Raw genomic sequence first — 13,192 nt, forward strand, 5'->3', positions numbered from 1 at the left:
AGAAACAGTAGGGGTCGCAGCGTGCTTACGGGGGCGGCCACGCCCCCTCTTGGGAGGTGGCGAGCCGGGACCCTCCTGGCGAGCCTTCCCTTTCTCCGCGGCCGAAAACCTCTTCGTCGGCGCCATGGGGTAGCAGCAAGATGGCGAAGCAAGGAGGAAAAAGAAGGAGCCATCGGCAAGAAGGCAGAGATGAACAAGAGGGCTCCGCGCCTCTCCTCATTTGTAGCCTGGGGGAGGCCAACCGTCGGCCTCCTCGATCACGCGTAATGATGATTTTCTTCTGCATGCAGCAGGGTCTCGTCAAGTCGAACGGTTGCCGAGGGAGCGTGGGGAAGTGGAGGCGCCCACTTCCCATCAATCGCCACATGTCGACCAAGGCCGCAGGAGATTGGAGCTCGTGGCGCTCCGCACTTGCCCTTTGGCTTCGCCCCGAAGCCAAGCTCGAGCATGCCTTGGGCCCGGGGGCTACTGTCGGCGTCCTGGGAACGGGGGTGCCCAGACTTGCCTGCCTACGGCCCACGAGCATGGCTCCATCAACGGCCGGGTACGACCAAGCTTCAGCAATGACAAATCAAGACTCTCGCGAGGGGCCAAGCCTCACGAGGCGTATGACACCAAGACCTCCCTGGGGGCAGCCTCACTAGGCTGGGTCCTGAGGAGCAGATATATCTATGCATGGGGCACCTCGCGAGGTTCACGTGATGTGAGCCATGATGACCAAGGCCAGGCGGGCGCCAGCAGGCGCAATGTACCAGTTTCCTCTTTGGTGCTAAGGAGGCAAACGCAGGTGAGGAGTCCCGAGGCATCAGGCAAAGGTTTCCATATCGGTGCAACAAGACCAAAACCAGCAGGATGGAGGTCATCACGGAGCCCACAACAGCGTCACCACCAGAGCCTTTGGTAGGTGAAGACTACTTTTGTCAGGATAGCTTGTACTAGCTGTCCCCCTTCAAACTTGGCTGTTGTGGGATCCCTTCCTGCCTAAACATTTGGGAAGAGGACCAAGGCCACTATAAACAGTACCTAGCCACCACCGTGGGAGGGGAGACGGATCATTCAGGCCACCCTCACACTCACCAGCCCATCGAGCTCAAGAACACCTCACCTCCCGAGGCTGTTCATCCACTGTATTAGTTCATCCTCAGCCCCCTGAGGCAATCCACCACATAATGGAGTAGGGTATTACACCGTGAGGTGGCCCGAACCAGTATAAACCCCTGTGTATCTTGTTCTTTGGGTTCTTCGAGCTAGGCCATGGAATCGTTGAGCGCACGAGCTGGAGAGAGAGTGCTCTTCGTGCGCACCCCAGAGTTCGAACCTCTCAAGGGTTTGCCAGAACCCATAATCCGACATATTCTCCTTGAGCTAAGGTCACACAAACCTCGCCCAATCACTCGTGGTAAGTCTTCAGGTGACTTACAAACCTTCACAGACTCGGTCACTCGGTGATCCACAATTTCCTCTTGGATGCTCTAGACCATGACGCCTAATCGTCTGGAGGATGCACAGTCCTCAAAGGTAACAAGTGTCGGTTCCACACAGGAACAATCTCTTCAGTGATGCTCAATCACTTTGGGTTTGTAGGTGTTTGGGTTTGGGTTTTCCTCACTTGATGATTTTCGCTCAAAGTCCTCGGAGGATGGGATGCTCTCAATTGACAAGTGTCAGTTTCTCTCAGAGTAGCCAACCAGCTAGTGGTTGTAGGGGGCAGCTATTTATAGCCTAGGGAGTACCCCGACATGATAAGACATAAATGCCCTTCAATGATATGATCGTTATGTGGGTACATATTTTGGGACAGCTGGCGCGTAGCACAGCAACGGTTGGATATTTGAGTATCAAATTCCTTAGGGCTATCACGTTCCTCACTTGTAGACAATCCGCACTAGCGAATTCCTAACTCCTCAGTTAGAACAAATTCCTCAGAGAATAGAAGATCTTCGTCTCTGTCACTGAAGAAATTGACTGAACTGTATGAGATTTCCAATGGCTTCACTCGAAAGGATTGGGTAGGTGTAGGATTTTGATATGAGCATCACTTGTAAACTTTTCCTTAGTTTTACCTCGACCCCTTTAACAGTACGGTGTTTCCTATGACTCAAGAAGAGAAAAACGAAACAACGAAAACAAAATTGTTCACGCTTCATATTTCTCGCATGAATATTAGGTCTTCATGGTCACACTAATTTGTTCACTTTCAAAGTCTTCAAGAAAACGAAAGTCTTCAGCTGAAGACATTCATTTTTAGGGGTCAACTTTCATCGTAAATATCAAACTCCTCATAGACTTATAGACCTGTGTACACTCACAAACTCATTAGTCCCTTAACCTATAAGTCTTCAATACACCAAAATCACTAAGGGGCACTAGATGCACTTACAATCCCCCTTTTTGGTGATTGATGACAATATAGGTTAGGTTTTCAATGGGTGTAAACATATGAAGTGTAAATACTGATATTGAGGAATTTGACTGCAAGATATAGAAGAACTCCCCCTGAAGATGTGCATATGTGAGGAATTTGCATTGGGTAGCAAATGCACATTGTAGAGTGGAATCATGGAGATCTCCCCCTATATCTTGTAATTCATACACGCATTTAACATATGATATGAAGAATTTGAAATGCATGATGAAATACGGTGTCTGATGTAATTCAGCATGCGTGCATTAACATACTTGAGGAAATAGCATGCAGAACAATAGAGCAAAACTATCACACCACTACAGTACTTAAGTTTACAACTCGATCCAACAAATACTTCAGAAGAACGGGAGCTGTAACTTAGCAAAGAAAACGCCCATATAATAGACCCGCTTGAAGACTAACTCAAATTTCTCCCCCTTTGTCATCGAATGACCAAAAGAGACGAAAAATGAGGACTAACGCCCCTGAAGAATATCATCACGATGTTGATGGAGGAGCGCCAACGTTGTTGGGGTCGTCCGTTGATGTAGGGCCCACCGCAGTGTCGTTCAAATCTTTGGCTTCATCCGTCTCGCGCGATGAAGAATATGAATTGGCAACCAAGTGAGGAACTTTGACCTTCTTGAATTTCTTCGAAGGTGGCGGAGACCAGTCAAAGTCCTGCTTGAAGCCCATCTGCTTGAGATCTTCATCACCGTAGAGGTGAGACAATACAGCCCAGGTGCGTTCAAATACTTCGTGCAAGTATTAGTGGTTCTTATTCATAGTGTTTTGCGTGATTGTCATGTTCTGAAGAATTGAACCAAACTGTCGCTTGACCCACTTGTGATTGTGATCGACCTTCTGATAAAGACTAAGGAGAAGCTCACGATCATTCATCACCCTTGGAGCAGTGGCTTGAGGAAATTGATTGGAAGCATTTACGGCAGTATCATGTGTGGAAGAGTCATCATTGGTGGGACAAGATGCAGCTTTGCGAAACTATCCATCCAATGGACAAGTGACTTCATCTATAACAGCAGCCTTGCCCTTTTGATCAGCTGAGGAAATAGTCTGTTTCAGGACTTCAATTGGGGGCAAGTAGCTGAGATGTCTTTGACAATCAGCTTTATAGTTGATTGAAGACCTTTATCTTATGAATCTCATGATCTAGGGAGCGTAAGGCTTCAATTCAAACGGTGAAAGAGCTACATTGGCCAAAGTCCTCATGAAGAAATCGTGGTAGTTGATAGGAATACCATGTATGATGTTGAAAAGCATATTCTTCATGATGCCAACAACCTCTTCTTCATCAGAGTTGTGGCCCTTGATAGGACTGAGGGTTTTGGTCAATATCCTGTACACTATCATTGGCACATAGAGCAATTCCTCGATGAAGAATTTGGTCCTTGGAGCTTAGCATGGCTTCAAAGGCTTCATCAGCACTTGCATCAGATGATCTGATAGTTCAGGTTCAGCATAGATGAGCCGTGCACCTTCAACGGGAGGACTGACTGGGATGGCATGAAGTAATTCAGAGGTTGATGCTTTGTAGTGAGTATTTTCTATCATCCAGTCCAATACCCATGAATTCACATCTTCAACGTTGCTAGTGATGTGCAACGTGGCATAGAATTGAAGAATGAGTTCTTCATTCCAGTCGCAGATGTCGATGCAGAAGTTGAGCAGCCCAGCGTCATGAAGAACATTGAGGACTAGGGTGAAGCACGGTAGAGACTCCATGTCCACATGAGGAATTTGCTCATGGTCAAAGATCTTGTCTTTATAAAACTGCAGCGTGGAATAGAAGCTCATTTGGCTAGCAGTCCAAATGCACTTGTGTCGAAGTCGAGTAGAATCATAAGGATTGTAGTCAGTGAAGAAAATGTGCTGAGCAAAGAAGTCATCGGCCTTGAACTTCTGCTTCGTGGAGTGAGGATTCTGTGGCTTGGGCTGAAGATTAGCAGTGGAAGTTTTCACAGCCTCTTGACGCACAACCTCTGGAGCCACAGGCTAAGGAATTTCAGGAGCAGTTTCTTCAGCAGCAGCCTTGGCCTCCATTTCTTCAGCAACATTTACATCAGCACTAGTGGCTGGAACTTCTTCAAGAATAGTGAGAAGAGAAGCTTGTCGTTCTTCAGAGCCCGTGTGAATTTCTTCAGTTTGAACAGGGACTGAGGAATCTGTTGCGGAGGGGTGTAGAGTGGTAATTGGGGTGATGACTTTCCTAGTAGTCATCATTCAGAATAGGAGTTATAGACCCAATATCCATATCTTCATCTTCATCATCTATTTCTTCAACGCCTGCCGCTTCAGCTGTGAACTGAGGCATGGGCGAGGATACCAACGGGGTTGAAGGGATAACATCCACTTTGATTTCTTCATCCAACTACTCTAACGTAGTAGCATAAGGATCTTCTTCATCTGATTCACTTGGAATCACATATTCCTCACCAAAGGGAACAATCTCCTTTGATGGCATGCTTGATATAGGAACAACATCTATGGGATTTGCATAGGAGCTTGTCAAAGTCTTCACTTTCTTCGGAGCTGAAGACTCTGAGGATGCAGATGCTTTCCTTTTCTTCACAGCTGCTTGCTCTGCAGCTTTGGTTTTCTTCGCTTCTGATGTGGAAGGAAGGTTGATGCTTGTCATCTGTGCAGGAGGAGCAGAGGAAATTGGTGCAGTTTCTTCAGGCGCAACTTATGCAGTTGCCCTGGCATGTTCAATTTCTTCAGGTGCAGTAGCAGATGCTTCAACTGGCCTGGCTTGTTCTTCAGGCGCAACACTAGAGGTTACCCTGGCAGTTTCTTCAGCGGCTGGAATATCATCATCAGCCCTGGTGCTTTCAGAATCATCAACGGCCTAATTTTCATCAGCTGTGCTAGCATGTTCTTTAGTAGGCCGAGCAGATGCTTTAGCCTGAGGAATTTCATGTTGCGACGAGGCTGCAACATTTGGAGCGAAGGTCTTGGTCAGCTTGAAAAATCTGACTTTGGCTCCTAGCCAATCAGCATAGTATTAGTTAAATTCATCACTGAGTCCCTTGTTTTCTGTTTGTAGAGCTACAAGTTCATCAGGTGATATCTTCAGAACATTTTTCTTCAAAAAACGCTCTTTCTTTTACTGGGCTTTCTTCACCTTCCTCCCCTGTTCAAATTTCCATTTCTCCTCATCAATGAAGGCCGTTAACACATGACTTTGGCCAGGAGTGAGGTTCAGCTCAGGTAAAGGAGTATTGGGGTCCTTGTGCCATAGATCAATGAAGTCGAGGATCAACTTTGGATCTAGCATTAGTGGCACATTGCTGCCTTTGGCTCTTGCGGCCCTTTGCTGTCTGTCTCTCATGATTTCTGCTAATTCCTCATCATCAGCTTCGTCTTCACTAGACGGCACTTGGAAGGCAACCTGCTTATTGTGAGGACTTGGACTTGTGCCTCATCCAGTAGTGGCCTTTTTCTTTAGTAGAGTTGGGCCTGTTGAGGACTGAGGAGGAGCTGAAGAACTTGTAGATGCTCCTGAGGCAATAGAGATGCGTGTGGTCCTTTGGCAAGAGGCGAGATGCACTGGTGGCGACGACTTTGCAGCTGCAGCTGAAGGTTTTGTAACTGTGGGGACTAGAGCTGCTTGAGGAATATGCCGTGAGGGCTTTGATGAGCTTATCCATGAGGGCATTGCCGAGGAACTGGGCTTGTGTGCAGGCTTCTTGGGCATAGCCTTCTTGAGCTTGCTAGCAGAGGCCTCAGCAGTGGCAGCAGCAGAATCTTCATTGAATTTCCTCACTGCTTGTTTGGCCATTTTGGCCAACTTGGTTTGCCACTTGGCCCATTCATCATGAAAGTCCTCATTGCGCTTGAGGCTAGTGGGATCAGCCTTTTCTCCAGGTGCCAATGGAGGTCTTGGGCAAGGAGGGTGTAAGGCGAATTTGTTCATGTATTTTGGAGTCACATATCCTTTCGATCCTTTGAATGTGCACCTTGCGCTAATTTTTGTTCTCCTTTCCATGTTTGGATTCATCAGGAGTACAGTATTCCTCATAAATGTCATCAGGGATCTCGAAAGTAGTATTCACTTCTGGTCTCTTGCCTCCCTTCTGAGGTATGTTGCCATCAGCCATTTTCTTCAACTGAGGATTTTGAACAACTGTATTCTCTAACGAGGTATGCAATCTGTCTTCGAGGAACGCTGCAAATGAGTTAAGTTGATGAGAACCTAGAGATTCAGCAGTGGACATGTGTACCTATGAACAAAGTATAGGTGCGAAGAATTTGAAGAGGTCATATGTGTTCTCAGAAGTTTGTCAAAAGAATCAAGTTTGAGGAATTTGACCAGGAGTGTCTTGAGGAATTTTCACTAAGCGGTCTTTGACTTAGGTTCCAGAGTTGTATAGATTTTAAATCCACACAGTTAAGGAATATGGAAGAAAAACGTTTCTTAGGGAAACAAATCAAGAAACAGATGCAGGTGAGGTGTTTTAAGAGTGTGGAAGTTGAAGAATAAACACCTTTTGAAGATTTTGTGGAAATTATCAGAATCAACAAGGGCAGTAAAAATAGATTTTATTTACCCTTGACGAAGAACACAACAAACTGGGAGTAGGAGTTGAGAAGTTCGTCCGTTCAGATCTTCCATGCCCTAACTTGGCGGCGGAAGACAACTACGGCGGCGGCGGAGTGAAGATTTCTGCGGCCGGCGCGAGTATGATAGCGACGAGGTCGAGGTAGTGAAGCTCTTCCTCACCGGCAACGATGGAAGTAGCGGCGGCGCTAGGTCATAGAACTCGAACGAGGGGAGTGAGATCGAGCGGGGTAAATGCGGTGTGAGGAGGGTGAGGGATATTTATAGCTAAGGTGAAAACCGCTCGTTCGAGGAAAATGGACGAACGAGCCCCTGACCCTTCTCATCCTAGCGACATGTGTCACCCACGTATTGTGAAGTGGAGATCGTGTGAGATCGTGGGTGAATATAATAATCTCATCGTGGGATGTGGAACGGTTTGAGTGGCAGAAGCCGAAAATTTAAATAAGAATATTTTAAAGTTTTGTTCGCAAATTCTTCAGCTGACAAGGACATAGTGAAGATTTTGAACGGGTTTCAAATAGAACTCACATGAAGAATTTGTGAACAGACTGGGTTCAGTTTAGCATAGAGGGGGAAGGGTCCGATCACATTCACTTAGCAGAAAAGTCAACTTGAAGAATTAGCAATAAGTGAATGCTACAGAAGACAAAAAACTCAAATATATATATATATAGTCAATGAAGAACAAAGTCGGAAAGAGTGACGACTTGCAGTTTGAAGAATTTGAACAACCGAGGAATTTAAAAAATTGAAGAAAAACTCAAATTGAAGATTTTCAACTTTTGTTGGTGGTGTGACCCACCATATAAGAATGATGATTTCAGACACCACGTACAATTGTCGTAGGGCTCCGAGAATCAAATTCTTCATTAATTTCTTCACACTTAGAGGGTTAGTCTTCATTGATTGAAGAAAAACATTACTTTGTGTGTTGCACATCTATGTAATCAATTTTGCATAAGTGTTAGGATGTATGTCTTTTTCAAAGAACATTCGAAGATTCTAAGATATTTAGATCACACCACAACTTGCTACATCTCTTCTCATCCAAGGGCTTTGTGAAGATATCAGTTAGCTATTCTCAGTCTTCACGTGGTCGATAGAGATGTCGCCCTTCAACACATTGATGAGGAGCATCCCAAGGCCATCCCCATGGACCCAACTACATCTCCTATGACCCCTCTTGGACCCATGACACGAGCACGTGCAAGAGCCCTTGAAACCGAGGTGACATCTCTCCTCTCACATTTCCACTTTGATGCACATGAGACATGGCTACTACCTCATACGGACACTTTGTGCATTCTCAGGTATCATGGAGAAGAAGAGGAGGAAGATGGAAGTGAAGACGGAGACGAAGAAGAAAAACTACTCAAAATCTCCAGGCTCCGAACGACCGATGAACCCCGGACGTCCGACGACCTCCAGGCTCCGGACGTCCGGCCTACTCCGGACGACCGACACTACCACACCCGAGCCAAAACAGACAACATCCGACGCCACCCGGACGACCGACGCTCCTCGGACGACCGACCCTGACCGGACGGCTGACCGAAGACCACCTGAGCCGAATCTACGGACGTCCGGACCCTCGCGAGCCTCGGGACGACCGGTGACTCCCGGACGTCCGACACATGTGCACCGTTTCGTGTTGGGCCGCATCCCATGTACCCCTTCGCCCCCCCTCTTTTGTACTAAGACTACATATACTCCTCCTCGTCCAACTTTCTAGGGTTAGCATTAGTTTAGCTCATTTGAGAGATAGAGCATTGCTCATCCACATCGGATCTACTCCTCGAGAGAGACCGCGGCCTCTTCGGAGAAGATCCCTTTGGATTCAAGACCTCCTCGTGGAGAATAACATCAAGACCTCCTCACGGAGAAGACCGGCTACCCTTGTATCATCCGTAGTTGATCATGTACCATGTGAACTCTTATGTATCCGAGGATCTAGCACATGCGTGACTATCTTGTGTTGGTTTAGTGATTCTCCCGTGTTTTCCCTTGTGTTTCCCATCGTTTCCCCCTTGCGTTCTTCGTGTTCATCACGGGATCCGCTCCTTTCGTGAAAGATCGGGCGATTAGGGTTCTACCCTACATCATCTTGGTATCATGAGCCACGTTGATCACGATTTCGAAGCCTCCCCGTTGTATTGCTAGCCTTGTTTTGCTGTTCTTCGTCCTAATTCTAAAATTTCTCCAGAAAAATAGCCCCAAATTTTATTTTGTGATTTGTTAGTGTGTTGAGATTTTGTTGGTTTGGATCCATGGATCTGCTTTGTTTTGAGTGGATCTTGCTTTTGCCCCCTTCCCCTCACCCTTTCCATCCACAAAATCCTTCGGATTTGACGATTTCCCGCATCCCCATCACGAACACGTGCAGTTCATCCCGTGCCTGAAATTCGCCCAGGCACCGGACGTCCGACCCAGCCCGGACGTCCGACGACCGGACGACCGGCCCAGCTCGGACGTCTGACCGACCCTGACGAAACTGAATTTTTTCAGTGAAGTCACCACCACCGCCCCACATTTCCGCATGCGGACTCCCACCACCGATACACCATCACCACTTCCGCACACCACCACCATTTGGACCGTTTCGCACTACGACACGTGTTGCCACTTCGAGCTTTGAGAATTTGAGTTGCGGTTCCGTATCCTTTCGTGTTTCGGCTACCTAGGTACGGTTCGACATCAACATCGCCGCCGCTTATCTTCGCCACGGACGCGTCATCAACACCAACCACCTCGACTACATCTTGGTATTCGGTCCACCATTTTGACACCATACCATAAGCAAGAACGGTAACCTCATCTTGGTATTGGACATATCATTCTTGCCATTACATTGATAGCCATCATAGCCTTACTCCTTTGTGTCGCTTACCCATCGAGAGTAGCCATTGAGTATTGTTGGCAATGAGACTTGTGCACATTAGTGATCATACTTCCCATAGCATACATACATCATTGTTGCATATATTGGTATCATCTCTTGTGTCACAAAGTTGTCTTCACATACACAATTGCTATCTTGGTTCATCAAGCATCGCATAAGAAAAGAGCTCCAACATCAAAGATCCAAACAAGCTTTTAAGCAAAGAGGAAAGATAAGCAAAGAGCTTTTAAGCAAGAACCATAGCATCATACAACATTAAGATTGCCATACTCGATCATCTTGAATCATATCATAGAAACACCTTGCATAAAGCATACTTGGGATAGAAGTCGTTGCATTTTTGCTAAGTAGGTTGTGCACAAGTTCTTGTATCCGCCTATTGTGCAATCGTGCTAGCGTCTCTCTAGTGTTGCGCAACAAGAGCATTTTTGTGGATTCCACATTTTGGCTCATCCTTGGTTGCCCAACCCCACTTATATTTGTGCGTGTGTGTTTCCGTGTACCTTATATGCTTGGTCTACTTGTTACATTGCATCTTGCGAATCTTTTCCAACATTATTGAAGCTCACTTACAATTGCATGAAATTTTGTGCCACCATCCTAACCAAGCTCCACCAAAAGCTTTTACTTATGTAGGTGTGAGAAACCGACAAGAACTAGTACCAATTGTGCTATTTCCTTGTCCTACATTGGAGTGATTATCGATCCACTTTCAACTTCAGTCAAGGTACATTTGGTATTCGTTCTTATCTTTCTACCACTCACATTGTTTATCTTGGAATGATGGATAGGCCAAGCACTTCTACCAACCCACTCTTCATTGAGCATGACACCGACATGAACTCCTACGTCACCAAGAGTCACCTCTTTGGTGCACAACGTGCTTTGCATCAAGAGTAACAAGCCATTAGTGAACGCATCGACAACCTAGCCGCCGACTTGCGACTATCCGAGCAACGTACAAGGGACTACTTCGACCACAAGCTCGATGATCACAAGCAAGAGAATGACGCAAGGATGGACGAAATTCGCGCTTTGTTGCTCAACCGCTCTTCTTCCACTTCATCCTCATCAAGAAGGACCCGCTCAAGTCGACACTCCGACTTTACCCTCTCCGGCTCAAGTACACCGACTTCGAACACTCTATGCCATGCCGCGCGCAATGATCGTCAAGCAAGTCTCAATCATCTACGCGAGACTGCCTCTCAAGAGCACCCACAACGTCAAACTCAAGAGGCCTTTGCGCTAGCACGAGAACGGCAACGTCAACACCAACATGAAGAGGAAGAGCGAGCGCGTCTACACCAAGTTGCAAAAGATGCTGAGGCACAATGCCAAGAAGAACAACTCCATGAAGCTCAAGCACTTGCGGCGCAACAAGCCTCCAAGATTCAAGTCGAGTCATAGCCGACCGAGGCCGACAAGCTTGTGAACAAGAAGAAGCACTTCATGAAGAAATTCAAGAATGAAGATTTCAAGCTCGCGTGCATCGTCAAGTTCCTCAAGTTCCTCCTCGATCTTGACAAGCTCCTCCACAAGCTCGCCAATAACATCAAGTTCATCAAGAGCATGACGACATTGGAAATCCTCCACGACAAGAGCAACACAAGGTTGACAACCCTCCTCACCAAGAGCGACACGAGCTTGACAACCATCGATAACATGGACGTCATCATCCACGACCCCAACACAATGAAGAACAACGCTACGAAAACCTCAAGTTCACCATGCCCAAGTTCAATGGAAGCAACGATCCCGAAGAGTACCTTTCATGGGCATTGAAGGTCGACAAAATCTTCCGTTTGCACAACTATGAAGAAGAGAAGAAGACCGCGATGGCATCCCTTGAGTTCCAAGACTATGTCCTCATTTGGTGGGAACAAGTTATAGAGCGCCGAGAGGCAAGAGGTGAACCACCCATCACTACTTGGGCCCAAATGAAGGATGTCATGAGAGCACGTTTTGTGCCCACCTACTACAACCGCGGCCTCTTCAAGAAACTCCAACTACTCAAGCAAGGAACCAAGAGCGTTGAAGAGTACTACAAGGAGATGGAGATTGCCATGATACGAGCCAATGTCACGGAAGATGATGAGCAAACTATGGCACGTTTCCTGAATGGACTCAACCATCCTATCAAGAAGATCGCCGACTTCCAACCATACTCGAATCTCACCGAGCTAGTGCATCAAGCTACCAAAGCGAAACGCCAAGTGCAAGATGATTTCAAGTATGCCAAGTTCTCTTCCAAGACATACAGCTTCTCCAACAACCAAGCTTCAACGACTACAACACCGACTACCAAGCCTTCTACTAGCACCATCGCCAAGTCGAGTTCCAAGAAAGCTTCGTCAACTCCAAGTCATTCTCCTATTACGAGCAACTTCAAGCCGAGAGCTTCATCATCATCCACTCCAACCGATGAGAGCGTCAAGACAAGTTTCTTCAAATGCTTCACATGCGGAGGCCGAGGCCACAAGTCCTATGAGTGCACCAACAAGCGGACCATGATCCTCAACGACGACGGCACTTACGTCTCAATGAGTGAAGAAGAAATGGACGCCATCGAGCAAGTCGCCATGCACCAGCAAGTGAACAATGAAGAGGAACAAGTCTTTTGCGATGAAGATTCAAGTCCCGCCCTTGTTGTCTCCAAGGTCTTGACTCTCCAACATCACCAAGAAGAAGACCAACGATGCCACATATTCCACACCAAGGCCGGATCAATGGATGATCCATAAAAGTCATCATCGATGGAGGGAGTTGTCATAATCTCGCAAGTGAAGAACTTTGCTCCAAGCTCCAATTGCCTAAGACGAAGCATCCACATCCATACAAAGTGCAATGGCTTAGCGACTCCGGCACCATCCAAGTCGAGCACCGAGTACAAGTCTCCTTTAAAATTGACGCCTACGAAGACACCTTGGAGTGCGACGTCATTCCAATGACCGTTTGCCATCTTCTCCTTAGACGCCCATGGCAATCTGATAGAGGAGTCATCCACAACGGCCGAACGAACCAGTACATCTTCAGGGTGAAGGGCAAGGAGTACGTCCTCCGTACAATGTCGCCAAGTCAAGTGATCGCTGACAAGCAAGACACCCATCGTGGAGATCATAGTGAGAGAGTGAGCCACCAAAACGAGAGTGAGCGCCACAAGCCTAAATCGAACACCTCAATGATGAGCGAAAAGAAGAACCTAGTCCTATTTGCCACCAAAAGCGAGATAAGAGGAGTGTGTGAGAACCCATCTAGTGTCCTACACTACGTCATTGTGTGCAAGGACAATGCACCACAAACTAAC

Source organism: Triticum aestivum, chromosome 5A, assembly GCF_018294505.1.
Source record: "Triticum aestivum cultivar Chinese Spring chromosome 5A, IWGSC CS RefSeq v2.1, whole genome shotgun sequence".
In the NCBI taxonomy this organism is placed as follows: Eukaryota; Viridiplantae; Streptophyta; class Magnoliopsida; order Poales; family Poaceae; genus Triticum; species Triticum aestivum.